This window comes from Eurosta solidaginis, chromosome 2 (genome assembly GCF_040869045.1).
Source record: "Eurosta solidaginis isolate ZX-2024a chromosome 2, ASM4086904v1, whole genome shotgun sequence".
NCBI classification, from domain to species: domain Eukaryota; kingdom Metazoa; phylum Arthropoda; class Insecta; order Diptera; family Tephritidae; genus Eurosta; species Eurosta solidaginis.
In genome coordinates, this window is record NC_090320.1 from 241,902,386 (window position 1) to 241,917,919 (window position 15,534).

General features: G+C 39.5%; 1 protein-coding gene across 28 annotated transcripts in view; it reads right to left on the bottom strand.

The window, feature by feature from the left end:
• The window catches only part of aop (anterior open), a 164,986-nt gene that overhangs the window by 15,551 nt on the left and 133,901 nt on the right, over positions 1-15,534 (bottom strand). The gene's annotated exons all lie outside the window — the stretch shown is intronic.

The following is a 15,534-nucleotide window of genomic DNA, read 5'->3' on the forward strand; positions in this document are numbered from 1 at the left end:
TGCGAGGTGGTGTGGAAAAGGGTGCCGCTAAATAGTAGGTAGTGTGTGGGTGGGTGTGAGTATTCGTATGCGTACTTCCGCTTGGGAATATCATGTAAATATACGCGAAGTAAGTATTCAAGCTGAAAATCGTTAGCGTAACCGAAATAAATGCAAATCGCTTTACATCGATTTTCACATCCACAAAAAAAAAGCAAGAACAACAATAAAATAAACAAATACATCCGCTAACAATGTACTGCTGACTAAGTATACGGACGTAAACTCACCAGCCGCCTGTGTGCTGCGCTAAAAACGGGTTCCTCAAGCAGCAAATTGGCAACGCTTCGTCCAACCCACATACACAGCATCTTCAGCAGCTGTGCTGATGAATCTCATCGCATCGTAGACATTACTTGGGTTCGGCACGTTTTACTGCCGGATGAGCAAGCGAGCTGCGGATGAATAGGTAGGTACACAAAACTGCGCAAAAGCACAACAATAAATCGTCGCTTGACGCAACGCGATGAACACCTTTTAAAGTATTCGCGCCTCCAAAAACAGAAATATCTTGTTTATAAAACAAAAAAGTTGTTTCGTTTGAATCGCACATCGCAATATATGTTAATTTCCTTCCAAAAAAAGAAATCGAAACTTTTGACGATAAAGAGGTGGGAAGACACACCGTCGAAGTTGTAATGTACCGGATGCGTGCAAATGGGATGGCATGTTTGCGGAGATTTGCTCTGAGCACACAGTGTAGCTGTATTGGTAAAAACGTGAAAACATTCCCTGCAAAAAATGCGATTAGTCTAGTATGAATCCGGGATGTGTCGCAAAGGAGTATGCGACCAATGCTAGTTTTGATATCTTTGTATGAGTTGAACCGTTCCTGCACTGAAGAGACTAATTGTACCCATTTATACCCGAAAGGGATCGATAGGACCAATCCCCTTTGTACCCATATGGGAACATAAAAAGACTATACCCTTTTCGTGTCAATAAGGACTCAAATAGGGATCAGTCGAATTTATAACCCCAATGGTAGTAGAATGATCGAAGTAATCTATTTTAAAAAATAATTAAAATTGTTTTACGGTAAAAGTCTAGTTGAGGGGTCGACTGCTAATACGCGTCAAAAAATATCGAGAGAGGTTTCAAAAGACGCGTATTAATCTCGAGAACAATAATCCGAAGGCGGAAAAGAAAAATTGTATCTCTGTCCGGAGATTTTTGCAGTTGAAGTTGGCGATTTTCATGTGGTTGTTGTTGTGTTGCGTACCCACAAAAAAAAATTGTGAACATAAGTGTTTTGTGCGGATATATATAGTTTTGGTCTCCAAACCGGTGTTAGACCCACACAGGGTAATTTTTAATAAGCGCGGCCGAAGGCCGCCAACGCAGAAAAGTGTTCTGCGCAAAAATACTATGCATCCCACCCCCGGTTTCGGAGGTACCCGCGGGTCTTTTTTCGGTCTTTCGTTAATATCTTTTGAACAAGTCAAAATGTTTATTTTCCGCCTTCGGATTATTAATACTGATGTCAAGACGCGTCGTTTGGCACCTCTCTCGATATTTTTGGACGCGTATTAGCAGTCGACCCCTCAACTAGACTATTACCTGTTTTAGTTTCATTTCCGGTTTATATTGAAATAAGCAAGTTAAAGAATTTAGTCTTTCATAATTTGTATTTTATTCAGGTACTACATTTACGCTACTCGTTTTTCTTAATTAATTCGATTCGATCATCTGTAATCTTTTTTATTTTACTAATTTCGTTGTTTAATTCGGATAAGCCGTTTCTTTTTATCAAGCCGGACTTTTATTTTAGCGTTAAAAAATAAAAGTCCTGATTTGACTTTTATTTCCGGAATTTTATTCCCACAAATGAATACCAAAAAAAATCAAAGTTGCTATAAAAAATGCAACAAATATAGTAGATTCTAACATGGCACATAGATTGGTCCAAATGAACCCTTCGGCTCCTCCACTGATTGCGCTACCAAAAATCCACAAGCCGGGCACGCCAATGAGGCCCATCATTAATTTTAAATCGGCACCATGTTACAAACTGTCCAAATATTTAAAAGCGATATTGAAAGATACTCTGGAGCTAAGGAACGAATATGCAATAGCTAACACAACAGAGCTAATAGAGAAACTTGAGACCGTAGAGCTGACAAAGAACAGCAAATCGGTATGTTTTGACATAAAAGATTTATACCCATCAATACCACTATCGGAGACTTTGGGCATAGTTAGGTCAACAATAGTTCATAAAACAAAAAAACAAAGTGAAAGGTATACAAATCACAAATACGCTAAGAACCACTTTACGTCAAAACTATTTTCAATTCAACAATAAAATATATAGACAAACAAACGGTCTTGGAATGGGAAGCCCCACATCAGCAATTCTTATGGAAGTGTTCATGCAAAATCTGGAAGAAAAGTACACACACAGGAGATGAAGTCCAAATTAGGCGTCTCATTTTATGCTGGATACGTGGATGATAATATGCGTTTTAACTACTAATAACGAAGAGCTTGTAATGGAGTACCTCAGCAAGCAGCGGGGAAATATAAAATTTACAATGGAAACCAAAAAAGACGGAGGAATCAACTATCTAGACCTCACGATAAATATTGATAAAGAAGCCAAAAGACAAACTATGAAATATATAGGAAGCCAACGGCCACCGACACAATAATACATAACACCTCAACAGCATAAAAATGCAGCATTAAGGCACTTGGTACATAGTCTTGAAAGAATACCTCTTACAAAAGAGGCATATAAGAGAGAACTTGAGATCATATATAATATCGCTGCAAGCAACGGATATAAAAAAGCACTAGTAGATAAGCTCAGAAGGACAAATGGAGAACCAAAAAGAAATAATGAAAAGGAAAATAATAGCTGGACGACTATGACGTATGCTGGAAAAGCAACATATAAATTGGCAAACTTCTTTAAAAAATACAACATTAACACAGCATTCTAAACATCGAACAATCTAGGGCGAAAACTAAGAACTAACACCAACTCAGAGGATCCTTTTAGCAGCCACGGCGCATACAAGCTTACCTGCGGATGCCAACATAGTTACATAGGACAAACAGGACGGCAAATAAGAACGAGGTTCAGAGAACATATTAGAGATTACAACAAAAACATACCTAATCCAAACATTATAGCCGAGTCTAACCTCGCGAATCACATGATCGAGAATGAATGTTCCCCAGCAAACATCAATAAAACAGGTAGGGTTCTTCACATTCAAACAAAAGGCCGACGTCTCAACGTACTCGAAAACATGAAAATATACAAACAGAAAACATTCGACAGATAAACACAATTTCTGACACAATATTCGAACCTTTAAAACTAGTTTACAAGAAACAAAGTAATCACACAGGTACAACAGGCAAACACACAACAACAAATAAACACAAAACAATTAACGCATCAAAACAACAAGCCCACAAAGAAGGTGAATCGACTAAAATTACGGATTTTTCCCTGCCCCAGTCAGCCACACAAATAGATCAGTAAAAACCACCCTCGGTTCTGAATGAACACACAGCGCATACACATAACTAAATATACACAAGCATCAATTTTGACAATACCTGCCCATGTACCTACGAACTATAAATACAAGACAAACGGCAACAACAGATCAGAACGAAAATCGACACTGATGATGGCACAACGCCGAAACCGGTTTGCCTTAAAACCAAATTTGACAAGGGATGACGGAAAATAGTTCCAATATACATCATTTATCCACCCTGTCGGAAAATCAACAAAACAAAATAAGTCACTTTTATTTTTAAAAGTCCGAGTCTAACTAGTTCTATCGGACTCAGGTAATAAAAATTCGAAAATAATGTTTATCTTGATACAAATATATTAAAAGTCCAAAATTAATAGTTTTGCGAGGAATTATATTATAAAATTAATAACAGTTTTCGCCCCTGCTCTTTAGGAATTAATCGCACAATTTTTTCCAGGGTTTTTTTAAATCATGCTAGGAATTTGATCAGGTTAGAAAATTGTGTTATAAGCCGGCCATAGTTTCAAACAGCGATTTCCTAATTCTGAGCTACGGCTGTGATGGTAAGAGCAAAATCATCGTAGTGGTAGTGTCTTAGTCGTTGATTAGAGAGCAACGAGGTAAGACGTATGCACGCATGTTTGTTATCACTTAAAATTAATTCTTAAATGTGCTATAAAAATATTATTTTTTTTTTTTGCTTTGGTGTAAAAAAAAAATTAAAACAAAACATATCGCTAACATTAAACAATTTAAACATTCTGCGCATGAGCATTTGTTTGTGAAATATGTTTTTTGAATTGCGCAAATGAGAAATAGCCTCTTTCGATCTTGCTCTACTCTGCTTGTTCAACGACTATTAAACGGAAGAAGATGGTTTGAGTGAAGTGGGAGCATATAGTTATTTTACTAGCTAACGACCGTGGAAACGGAATGTCTGAAGACATTTTAACAACTGAAGCGAACTGATAAGAGGTTAAGACTTGCTTTTGGCAAACGAATGAAAGCAACACATCAAGCTCGAATAAAATGTGCCCAAAATTATCAGTCGCTAGAAATTTAAGCTCAGCCAAGAATTTCGAATATCAAATAAGCAAATGAACTTCGTCCAGTTAATTTGTATTTGGAAAGTCCACCCCTCGTCTCCTAATGCGATCTATGATCAGTTAGTGATGGGGGAGCAGACTTTCAGCAGCGTGTGAACATCAGCAAGCGATCCCTAATAAAGGTCTCAAACAGACACCCACGTACCTTCAGTACAACATGACTCTATCTTACGTTTCACTTTACGAAAGAGGTTCTTAAGTATTGAGTTCACTCAAGTGAACAATTTCCTTAACGCCAATACTGATCTCTTAATTATTTACAAAAAAAAAAAACAAAAACGTATATGTATACTTGGCGCGGTTTACCTCCGAAAAAATCTAGGCCGAGCTTCTCTTCCAATTTTCGTCGTGCTTCTTTTAATTTTCCCTACAAATCGGCGAAACAAAACGTGACCAACATGTTTTATGCCGACTCTGAACGGCATCTGCCTTGCAGATATATTTTCAATAAGAAGCTTTTCATGGCAGAAGTACACTCTGAGTGTTGCCAAATCACTTCCGAGGGCGATCCCGATCAGAACATTTTTTTCTGAACAAAACTTTAATTTTTTTATGTTACTTTGCACGGGAGTTGAATCCATTACCTTCGGTGTGGTAGACGGAGCACGCTATCAACACAGAACGGCGACCGCTTGGCTTAAAAGTTTTTGGGAAAAGGGCTGCCTTCTAGTCAGCCACTGGGGTATTTTTTCAAGACAATGGTAAGTAACTTTTCTTTTCTTTAAGGAATTATGCTTCTGTATTCCAAGTTAAATTGCTCGCATTGCTCAAGGCCATGAACTACTGGCCATAGATAATAGATGGAAAGAACTAGCCCTTTGACTACTTAAAAACTAGTTCGGAAATTCAAATTGCTGCTTAATGGTATTTCCAAACAATTAGTCAGTACTCTTTGTACCGGATCTAGAACTGTGTTCCTGGATACGCCAACAGTTCTACTTAGCGCTCCCTCCTTCGCTCATCGAAGTCATATTTCAGAACATTTCCCTGAGTAAACGCCAAAAAACATAGAAGAATTGTTGTTGTTGAACAAACGAATTGCGGCACTGCAGACAACATAAGGAATTCCTAGAAAGCTTGAAGATAATAAGGTGGAGGAGAATTTTATATGCGCTTGTCGAATCATCTCGGGGACCTGGTATGATGCTGCGTAAGATGGGCTAGGTGCACGATCTACTCCTTTATGCACGTTTCGCTATGTCATTCCGACTTAAAACAAAAATTAAGCAGAATGTTTTGAATAATATCTTGAAACTTAAGTAACTTCTAAGACTACCAGGCTGTTTGCCCAAGTTTACCTGGTATCTATTTCTTGATAAAAAGTAAATAATATTTAATATGCCATTAAGCTTACGGAAAAATGTCAACGATAAAGAATAATATTGAAAATGCAAAACGGTTGAGATACTTGAAACCTTTCTGACCCAAGTGCCTACTAACATAGACAAAAACAACTTTGACGCTTGAAACTAGAAACATTATTTAGGATTCTCTTACTTTTCCGGTAAGCTGTGCACTATCCCTGGGATAAAAAATAAAAAAATAAATGCAAGGCGCGATAACCTCCGAAGAGATTTTAGGCCGAGCTTCTCTTCCAATTTGCGTTGTGCTCCTTTAAGTTTTTTCTACAAATTGGCCGGACTGGACCTACTTGTTTTATGTCGACTCCGAACGACATCTGCCAGGCAAATGAGCTTTCACTGAGAGCTTTTCATGGCAGAAATACACTCGGAGTGCTTGCCAAACACCGCCGAGGGGCGACCACGCTCAGAAGAATTTTCTTCTAATTGAAAAAACATTTTTCTAATATTTTCATGTTGTTTTGCTCGGGGTGTGAACCCAGGATCTTCGGGATGCGAACCCAGGATCCTCGCTGTGGTAGGCGGAGCACGTTACGATCACAACATGGCGGTCGCCATCCCTCGGAATTGGATTTGTATAATAGCAAAGAAAGGAACAAAGTTGGTGTATTTAAAAGTATAATTTCACTACCGGCGCAATACTAAGAAACTTTTAGCTTTAATTGTTATCTAATTTTATTAGCTGTGAAGAGATAGAAAAAGTTTTAAGCTTAAAAGCGTGACAAGCTTTTGATTCCCGGAAAAAATCTACTTACAAGAATAGTTTTGAAAAGGCCGACATATTGTAGCTTTGAGCACCACGAACGTCCTGCTATGTGGCATATGCTGTGAAGAAATATTTATGAGTTTTTCATCACCACCATCATCATTAGGCACAGAAAACTCAAGCCTCTCGCCCTGAAAACTTTCAGATTTTACGCAAGTAAGGAAAACGCTCTTCTGAAAATCAAGAGGAATCTCGATCAAGCTATTAATCTTTAGATTCCTTTGAATATAAGTCCCAAATGCTTAAGCTGCACATATACGCAAAACGTAGAATCTCAATAACCATCTAGAAATCTTAATATATAAATCAAAGAAATATAAGAAGATCAGTAAAGCTCAAATCTCAGTAAAGCCCAAAGCTCAAGGAAGCTCAACAAGATAAAGTTGCTTGGATATTGATTGTTAACTACAGAGCAAATATAGATGTTTGATAGAGGTAAGGTGGATCGACTCGATACGCTTTTCCTTTCCACGCCACTCTATTTCTACACTTCAATCTAAATCAATTAATATCTTTCCACAGTAACACATGTTGAGGAAATCCAAAACTCATAATTATAACCACGAACTTTATTTATTCACCTACTCTTTGCCACTGTAGTCGCTGAAACTTTAAAGACACATATAATAGCTTCAATATGTGTGAATGTATTTCCAAACGCTGAGTCGCTAATTTATACGACGCGGATCTGATGACGACAATGCCCAATATGTTTGTTATTACTGCTGCCATTAGTAATATTTCGGCGGCCACCGTGGTGTGATGGTAGCGTGCTCCGCCTATCACACCGTATGCCCTGGGTTCAACTCCCGGGCAAAGCAACATCAAAATTTTAGAAATAAGGTTTTTCAATTATAAGAAAATTTTTCTAAGCGGGGTCGCCCCTCGGCAGTGTTTGGCAAGCGCTCCGGGTGTATTTCTGCCATGAAAAGCTCTCAGTGAAAACTCATCTGCCTTGCAGATGCCGTTCGGAGTCGGCATAAAAACATGTAGGTCCCGTCCGGCCAATTTGTAGGGAAAATCAAGAGGAGCACGACGCAAATTGGAAGAGAAGCTCGGCCTTAGATCTCTTCGGAGGTTATCGCGCCTTACATTTATTTTTTATTTAATAGTAATATTTCTGCCGTATCAACCCGATCCAGCTGCCCCATCGACCCAGCATCAACTGGTGATGGCTATTATAATTTCGCTACCTTGCGAAACTCGACTCCGCACCAAACGTCTCCCTCTTAGTCTTAACAATTCAACTATAAACATCCCAACATACGGTCGAAGTTGCTGTTAGCATTTCTCGTCAAAAGCAATGCAAAACCCCAGACGCCACAAACGGAAGTGTGCATACCAAACTAAATGACGGCAACATCGCCTAACTACAACAACAAAAATATTGCTGGCAACAAATAAACAAAAAAAGAAAACCGAAAAGAAAAATCAGAAAACAAACTTGTTTCACACAATGCAACCGCAAGCAAGCGGGCAACAAAAAAAAAGACTACACTCAAAAGTCTTATGTATGGTATGTAGGTTTGTAATACGCCAAGCCAACAACGGATGAAATGGAGGAAGAACTCGCACAGTGAGTTCAGGAAGACCGATCGTATCCGCTAGTTGGTAAACAGAGCACGGATAAGATATGAGCGTCGAACAAGTAGATGAAGGCACCAAAGCGTAGCGGCAGCGTACAGTCATCCGCATATGGAGAATTGGGTAAGCAAACAAATATGTAGACATCTATTTATGTTGGTACATACAGCTACGGGCAGGGAAATAGCACAACGTGAACACGTTTTCAAGTTTAACTAACAAAACTAGGAGTCTACATTGCAGGCAGGGTGTAAATAAAAATAAACAAATAAGAAAAAAACGCGCGATTTACCTCCGAGGAGATTTAAGCTGAGCTTCTCTTCCGATTAGCGTTGTGCTCCTCTTAAATCTTTTCTACAAATTAGCGGACGAGAACTACCATGTTTTATGCCAACTCCGAACGGCAGCTGCAAGCCAGATGAATTTTCACTGAAAAGCTTCTCTTGAGAGAAATTCACTCGGGGTGTTGCCAAACCACTGCTTAAAAAGTTTTTTTAAATTTTTTGGTATTGCCTTGCCCACGATTTGAATTTAGCCCTCCGGTGTGGTAGGTTACCACTACACTACGGGGTGCAAATGAATTTTAGTAAGCATTAATAGTTTTGATGAGTGCTTGCAGAGCTGCAGAAAGACCTCAACACCTGCCAAGAAGAGATTTCAGCGGTATTTCATAGCCTTTACTGTCAGCCAAGAACCAGGGAAATAACTATGCCCTGTCACCAAGAAAATTTTTAACAAAAAGTCGTTCGATGCCAGTGTAGTTCTTATACGAAATGCTCCGCTTATACCAACCAGCACCAGTCGTTTCACCATTTCCATCTTCTTGATCTTGGAAGAAGTGTCTAGCGCTGTGTAACCAGACGGAAACTCCAAAGAAAAGAATCGGCTTGACCACCATATCAGACAGACAATATACCAACATTGGTGAGAGCCCCCAACGCAGACTAATTGCATGATTCAGATCTGATCACGGTACTAAAACGTCCCTTTTTTGTATACACCAATTTCACCTGACAATAAATGCTTGGTTATTAGCATATCACGCTACTAGGCAGCCCCTACCCCTAGGTTCAGAAGCACAGCAGGTCGTTCAAATCGATGATAAAAGCCGTCTCCCAAGCTTAACATATCCCTATGGCGTACCTTTTCACCTTTCTCTGGGCCGTCGAAGTTCGGTTCGATTTCGCTTTGCAAGCTCGAAAATTATTTTTTTGGGTATGCGTAGTGTAACTTTTTTTGCTGAGGCCAATTCCTACCGAAAACTCGATGGCGCGATATCGGTTAACTTTCGTCCATACAAATCGACCCACCCTAATATAGATATCTGTAACAATTTGCTTTCTTCGTGTGTGGATCCACTTTTAATTCTTGTCTACTCTTATGACAGATTGTTTATATTTGTTTTCTTGCTGATTTATCGAATCGTTTTCGCTTCCTCGTTCCTCGAATAAACACACACAACGTAACCCACTCAACATTTTGAAGTATGAGCGTGCCGGTAACAAGTGTTTCTTGGAATGAAATTACAATTTCAATTCTAATGTGACTCAGTTGGGAAAGTGCACAGTTCGCGCTGTGTATGCCAAATAGTGTGGGTGGATGAGTCGGATAAGTTGAAATAAGAGAAATTGAAGAGATGATTAGTAAATGGCATGATCATATGAATGCGGGGCGTTCTTCAGAAATATATTGGTCTAGTGGGCTTATTTAAGAGCGTGGCATGGAAGCTCCTTCTAATCTCCACCAGTAAGTAGTGATTGGTCATATATTACTTTCTATATTGGATAAAAGTTAAGATAGGTAGAGGTTAGATGTAGCGACGTGTAGAATAATCGTCTTAAAAGCTAGCTGGGTATATCGTATATATATATATGCACGCAGATAGGGAAAAGATATTTTTACTTTGTAAAGATTGTGTGGATGCGTTTCTTGTATGCCTGTGCTTATGAAGTACGAACGATCATTTGCTGTCCGCTCATCCATTACCTCTCGCTCATCCATTCCCCTTTAACCGTCCTAACTAATTCACCCGCTAACTGAGTAGAAGAGTCTTCCTTGTAGAAGGTCTTGTTATTGTGGTTCGATGGCATGCATTATGTAGATACATATGTATGTACTTATGTATGTCTGTATGTACATATCGTATCTGCTGTTGATAATAATGTAGATGTGCCGATGATGATTGGAATGTGGTGGCTGCTACTAAGTACATATTGTAATTGTTTTTTTGTGATTTGATTGCTTGAAGAAATGCACTGTCTCCGGTTTCCAAAGAAACTTGTAAGTATGTACCTACTACGTCTGAAACCGGATGTGCTGAGACAGCAAAGCGGGGCATTGTGGCTGACGATAAAGCAGGACGGGAGGAATAGGACAAAGAGGATATGGGTTGACTGGTAGTACAAACGTTACTACTCGTTAGCTTAACTAAAATTTGAACTAGGGACTAGGTGCTCAGGCTTTCGATTGGGTAAAACAAGCAACGTGGGAAAAACAGCATATGTATGTATCGAAATATTGATCAAATTCGAGGACAACCCTTTTTGAGTGTCATCTATGCAAGTAGCTCCTATTACTGGAAAACTAATTGAAAGATGATGGGTTTTATTGTCCTTGCTATCGATTTATTAGGTTTAAGCCCAAACAAACTCCTAATCCAGTTCCGGTCTTACGTATACCAAAAATTTGAAAGAGATTAGGATTATGGTTACATCGTAGCTCCGTCTTTGCCGTCGCTCTGCTGTCAAATCCCCTCGCTCCTACTCATTCAACCACCCTGTCGCTGGTTTCTTCAGAAGAGATGACTCACCAGAACCGTGTACACCTCACATGGATAGCGAGACACATGCACATTGAGTAAAACTATATTGCAAACGAACTTCGTAAGCAGGACACAATAAAGCCGATTCTTCCTGACGAAGAACGCTTAGGTATATTTTTTGCTAAATGCTAGCTAATACTAAAAGAGTACAGCAACGGTTAATCCTATGATAGATTGACGGCTCTTAACCCCATGGTGTTGGGCAAATAACCAAAGCTGGACAAATTGGGAACTAAAAAGATCTTGTCACGTTTACACCCTAAGTAGGGATACGATTTCCACACTTGTAGGAATACTAACTGGGCACTGCCTTGATAGTGGGCGTACAAAAAGGCTGGGAGTACCCCATCGTCGATGCTGTAAGAGTTGTAAAGAAGACAAGAGGAGGAAACGGTGGATCACCTCATGTACAACTGTCCAGCGTTGAGTGTTGCTAGACAGCGTTGCCTGGAAGCTCCCTTTCAGGATAATCTAGGCCGGGTCGTGGAGTACGATATCAATGAGATTTGGTAGCCTTTATCCGGTCCTCGAAATGGTGCGAAGAAGAGAGGTAATGGTTTTTTCCTTTAGGACCCTGCGGCCTGTGATGATTTGACAAAAAAACCTCTCGTCGGAGTTCACGAGCAACAAAAAGAATTGAAGTTAGCTTAGTTCACAATTCTACAGAGGCTCCGTATCGTGAGCCGAAAGGAAATTTCATTTGTGTTTGCGTCTCGCAATACATAGTAAGATCCAATGTCTTTGTGGGATGCTGCTTAGATAGCGTTTTTTTGTGTCAATTCGCTAATGAAATCAGCCCGGTCTCTTATTAGAACGCGATGCAATGAACTCGTTTCGATCTCATGATGAAGTGGACACCATCAGCTGCAGTTACGTTTCTTTTTATGAAATTCCATGAGTTGAAACTACTCTTAATCCAAAGTATTTCGCGCTCAATCGTGAACTATATATAATGCTAGTGCCGCCCGGTCTAGATTTAAGAGCTGTTTCGATCCAATTGGCACCAAGTCTCAAACACTCGCTGATATCAGATGGTTTTGTTTACCAGGAGAAGGTCCTGCAGGCGAAAATCTAGCTTTCAGCAACCTTTTCAATTTAATAATAACTAGACAGACATTTTATTTTGTGAGATAAGTACATATGAGGCGATTGACCATGTTTTCGGAGGAATCAAGTCAGGCTAGGTTGAGGGACAGCTGAACTAGGGAAAGAGAAGCTCACATGAACAGCTACATTGACGTCAATTTGGATAATCGCTGCGTTCCAAGAATGTATTCATAGGTACCTTGGATAAGTCCTTCGTACATCCGAGGAAGCCGAGATTGAGCTAAGCTCCTCTTTATTAGTAAAGGAAAATGCCATCGTCTTATTATGGACCCGAGCACAACTACTTCAATAAATATTTTTCAAAAGATGGCTTTAACTTTACAACAATAAAAAAAAAACAAGCCTGCACAAAGTTCACAGCTCTTTTAATTAAGCACATCCAGGAAGACATTTTTCAAAGTATTATACATACATACATATATTTGTACATCCATATACAACCCGCCCCAAAAACACAATATATAATCGCCGCCAGTAAAAGCAGTGTTGTTGTACAAATGATCTTGTCGAAATGTCTGTTGGCTGGCACGGATGCTTTCGAATGCGAAAATAAGAAGGACAAAATAAAAGGGGGAAATAAAAAATGCATGCACGGATGCAGTGTATGAACGGGATCCGGATTACGAGGCAACAGAACAGACCAGGAAGAACATGACAAAAAGAAGAGCTCAAGCTAATGAAGGGGGAAGCATGGAATAGTGGAGTAAAAAATAAATAATAAGAGGTAATAAAAGACATAAACTTCACGCATGCATACCCGCGTATAATGCCGGTAGGTCTCTGTGCCGAATACGTGTTATAAGAACCCAATAAACATTTGAATTTCAGGTTCGATAGACAATGGGAGCGTTTTTATGTTTAAGGGCATTCAACTCGAGATGATTTTCTAGTGTTCTTTTCTACGCATCTCTTAAAGTATTTTAAGAGAGTTTTTTTCCGGATACTAGACGGTGTCCGTGGGCCCATCTTCAGGCTAAACTAAGCGTAAAAACATTCCCTTCTATCCAAAAAGCACCCTTTATGTTTTAGAGCAAGCGTGCTCATGGACAAGGCGATAGGCCTATCGTTCCTTTGATTGTGTGGCATGCAGGCACCAATGCAGTTCATAATTTAAATTTCAAGGTATGCTGTGATGATCATATGTGTTATTTTATTAAAAGCGATTTGGTTGTTGTTGGAAGCCAGTCGGAGCCAAAGTAATGCTGTTGAGAGCTTTACGGAGCCATTGCGTGGCACCCTGGTTTAAGAGCATCCAACGCTGAAGCATATTGTTTCGCTGGTAAACTTTGATAATCATCTGCTGTAGGCCATCCTTGGCCATCATCAGGCTAAACTAAGCGCAGAATCATTCATTATTTTGCTTTGAGAAAAAGTTTTACACCTCTCAGTTGTATTTACCCGAAATGGGAATGGTTACTAAGAAGTGCATCAAATTTTAATCTTCTGGAGCTTTCACCTGAGGGCTTGCGCATACGATGTTTTAATTGACATTATTATATTTCTAGTAAAACTGCTTTCTGCTGAAATAAGCGTTAGCAGGCGCTGCGTAGAAAGGACGGGAAAAATATGGTCACATCTAAAGTTGCAAGGTTTTAAGAGTATACCAGCTTTCTTCTTTACATCAGCTACAAATTAAAAGAACTCTATAAAAGTCCAAACAAGCCTTTGGTGGTGTTCCTTGAGGGTGGAATGGAAGGTACGATCTAGAAGGTTCTACGTGGCCAGAACCAATCGTTTCCGAAATAGTCACGATTGTACCTTAATAGTGCCAGTTTCCGAAACGTATCGAATTCGGCAAAGGACTATCATCGAAATATACTCCAAAAAGTTGCGGGAAGGTATTTTTGAGGAGATTTTGACCAAATAGGGTTGTTGGAGTACTTTATGCGTAGAATTGTCTTAATTGGATCGCATTACATGACCTAGGCAGCAAGTCTTATGTGATTTTATTCGTTGCACTTTATTGATATCTGCTCACAGATCATATAGCTCATCATTAAACTTACTATGCCGATGCATCACTGGAGGGCCCATAAATCTCCCTTTTCTCTCAAGCGATAGGCGATCTTCTCTCTTCGCCTTAAATGAGGACTATTCATTTGCCTCGTCTAAGACGGCTCTGATCTTCAGACTCTATAGTAAACCGTTAGCGGCAGCGCATCGAAAATAACAAAGCCGGCTATGGATACCAATTTGAGAACGTTACATTTCTCCAAGGCTTGAGATAAGTATGCAAACTTCGCTTGAGGTTCTCAGAATATTTCTAAAGAATAAAAAAATGTTTGCTGGGAAAAAATTTAAGTCACTGCTACGGTTGTCGCCGCCATTGCTACCGCGAACATGAAAGACCGCAACGCTTGCGCGAAGATATACGAGCTTAGCGCGTTGCTCAGCTAATTCTGACAATCCGGGGGAGGGAGTTGAAAAGAAATATACAAATAGGTATACAAGTGTATGCATATTTAACTTATGCATCTGTAGATACGGATGGGCACGGCACATTGTAAAAAATGCCGATGGAGGAGAATCTCTCACTACATCGCATGGCATCGCAAGATACAGCGTACATCGCACATCAGACATAACATCTCACAACGGGAAGGAATGTGGGCGTTGAAACCGGTTCGAGCGGAAACTACACGCAAATTAAAAGGAAAAAAAGTTACAAAAATAAAAACAATCAACACAAACGATCGAAACTATAAACGACTCATAGAATGGAGCAGCATGTGGAGAAGTGACACAAGCATATAAATTCTCGTATTTGTGTATGTGTGTATGAGCATGTGTAGGTATAAATCTTAAAGTACAATGTGGGATGTGGGGCTTGGTGCCATATAGTGTCCGCATTGAGTTCGTACAAAAGTCGTCGAAGTCGACGATGCTGATGATGAGCTCAACAGTTGTGATGATGATGACGACGACTTGGTAGTTGTTGCCTTACCGGCTGTTATTGTTGACAGCAGTCACACATGTACATATGTATATAGGTATGGTTCAATATTTATTTCGGTTGAAATGATTGTTGCGGATGAGCAAAGCAAATAAATATGCATACAGTGTGTAAAATAATTATGCGTACAGTGGTATTTTCACGATTAGCAAAGAAATCTGCTAACTGTTATCGAGTTTTAATATGTACATATGTATGTACATATGGACCGCCTACTTATGGCATTCGTCGAACAAATTTTAAACAGTAAAACTGATAATTTTTCGATAACAAATAGATAACTTCATAGATAACATT